Source organism: Tursiops truncatus, chromosome 1 (assembly GCF_011762595.2).
Source record: "Tursiops truncatus isolate mTurTru1 chromosome 1, mTurTru1.mat.Y, whole genome shotgun sequence".
In the NCBI taxonomy this organism is placed as follows: Eukaryota; Metazoa; Chordata; class Mammalia; order Artiodactyla; family Delphinidae; genus Tursiops; species Tursiops truncatus.
Window position 1 is genome coordinate 103,082,361 of NC_047034.1, and position 2,979 is coordinate 103,085,339.

A 2,979-nucleotide genomic window follows, 5' to 3' on the forward strand; every position below is an offset into this window, starting at 1 on the left:
GGGTCCATTTATACATGAACTTTTTTCAATAAATATACTGGAAATCTTTTTGGAGATTTGTGACAATTTGAAGAAACTCACAAACTGTTAGCCTAGAAATATTGAAAAAATTAAGAAAAAATTAGGCATGTCATGAATGCATAAAATATATGTAAATATTAGTCTATCTTTACATAGACATGAGTGATATTTAATGTAAAATTAATAGTGTTAGTTTTCTTACTGTTCTATAACTTTGCTTTCAGAGTTATATTACCGTACAGTATGCCTCTTTCTCATAGCTGGAGAAACTGCATATCAGCCTATTATCACAGGTAAGTGTGTCTTTTTAAGTAACAGTGTTTCCAGTATTGTATTATGACTATGACTGCAATAATGTATGCCATAAACATTTTTTAATGATTCATTCATTAGCGTATAGGCTAGGTTACTGTGAAGCAATTGTATCAAAAACATTAGGCTACCATAGAACAATCATATTGCTGCTTCTTTACCAATGCATGAATTGTTATACTTGTAAATAAAAATTAATTTATTTTTCACATTATCTTTTCAGTTTTGATGTCTAGTGTTAGTAATACATACAACATCCACAGTGTTTTGTATCATGTAAGACAATATTGATGTAGGTACTGACAGGTGACTCATCTTGTAAACAGATGATGGAAACTTGCTGTATCAATAAACACTGTACAGTACTGTAAATGTGTTTTCTCATGATTTACTAAATAATATTTTCTCTAGCTTACTTTATGGTAAGAATACAATATATTATATAAAATATATGTTAATCGACTGTTCATGTTATTGGTAAGGCTTCCTGTCAACAGTAGGCTATTAGTAGTTAAGTTTTGGGGGAGTCAAAAGTTATGCACAGATTTTTTTTTCTTTACTATATTTTATATATTTATTATTTTTTTTAATATCTTTATTGGAGATAAAGATATTTCTTTACAATGGTGTGTTAGTTTCTGCTTTATAACAAAGTGAATCAGCTACACATATACATATATCCCATTATCTCCTCCCTCTTGAGTCTCCCTATGCACAGATTTTTGATTGCGCCCCTAACCCCTGTGTTGTTCAAGGGTCAACTGTATTCACTGTTGTGATCTCATGAACTCATGGCTTTAGATGTAATCTGTATGCTGACAAATCCCAAATTTCTATCTCCAGACTTAACTTTTCTCCTGAACTCCAGATTGGTATATACAACTGCCTATTTAATATTTCCACTAACAGACATCTCAAATTTCACATGGCAAGACAACTTTTAATTTCCACCCTGCAAAGCTGTACCACCCAGAGTCTTCCCCATCTCTGTTAATAACTCACATTTTACCTATTGTTAGATTTAAATACCTTGCCTCTCATTTACCCCATCTCACCCATCAGGAAATCTTGTTGCCTGTCCCTTCAAAATATATCCAGAGCCTGACCACCTCCCTTGTCTTAACCACTATCAACTCTCACCTGGATTATTGCATTAGCCTCTTAACAGGTCTCCTTGTTTATGTATGCCTTGCTCCCGAAAGTATTTTTCAACATAGCAACCAGGGTAATCCTCTTAAAACAGAAGATGGATTTTGTCTCCTCTCTGCTTAAAATCCTCTAATGGCTCTCAGCTTTCTCAGAATTAAAGATAAAGTCCTTATGATGACCTACAAGGCACTATGTGATCCAGTTTCCCTATTACCTAGCCAACCTTTTCTACTACTCTCTCTCACCTGCTTCTACTGTTCCAGCTACATTGGCCCCCTTCCTGCTTCTCATACCTGCCAGGCATGCTCCTGCCTCAAGGCTTTTGCATCAGCTTTTCTGCCTGAAGTGCTCTCCCCCGAGATATATTCATAACTCACTCTCCTCTTCAAATCTTAGCTGTCAACTTTCCAGTAAAGCCCACCCACCCTGACTTCCTCATTTAAAATTGGAACCACTCTTGATCTCTCTTAGCCTGCTCTATGTTTTTTTAATAGCATTTGCCACCTTCTAACATACTATATAATGTGTGTACTTATTATGTTTATTGTTTATAGCTGTTCTCCTCTCACTGGGATGTAAACTCCACAAGAAAAGGAATTTTTGTCTCTTTTGTTCGCTAATGAATCTCTTTCATCTAGAACAATGTCTGGTACCCATTAAGCACTAACAAATATAGTCAAATACTGAAGTGTCATTCACTCTCACTTATAAAGTTCCTTCGGGCTTATGTCTCAATGATAACATATCAGACTTCATTGAATTTTAGTAGCCATGAGATGAATAGTACCAATGGAGGCCTCTATTTTTATTAAAATTCTTACCCTTATTACTTTTAGGCTTGAACTAATTTATTTCAAGCTTTGGTCTTCTGGGTTAGGGCTAACTAGTTTGTCTGAGAGATATTTGCTAGAAATAAAAGTTCAACAGTTAATCCTGATAATGAGTTTTTATTCAGGAGGCTTATGTATTACCACAATTCAGTCATTTATGGAACAGATAAAGCTGTTTAAGTTGTCCTTTCAAGGGTGTCTACAAGATTCAGACCCAAATATATTGAAACTGAATACACAAATATATTTGGCAACTCTATAACAGCCCAACTCCCTGATTCACTACTCTCTAGAATGCCTACAAAGAAATATGTTCAATTTACATTTCTGTTTAGTGTCAGAACATTCCTAATTCACCAGCTGTGAGAAAGTTACGATGAAAAATTAATTCCATAAATTATTGATTCCTGGATTGAAAATGTAAAATTCAACTTGAAAGCATAGAATCAATAAGAAATAGATATTTCATAAACCTTGCAATGCCATACTTCCACATTAGTTGCAGAGTGACAACCTGTTATGAGACTGCAAAAATATGTTTTTTGTGAGATGCCTCCGTTTCAGAAGCAACAACGAAGCCTTGAATCTACTTAGTGGCTTGAACACTTGGATAGATCTAAAATAATTAATGTATTTCAGTATTTTTTCCCTTTTAGTCAATTGCAAA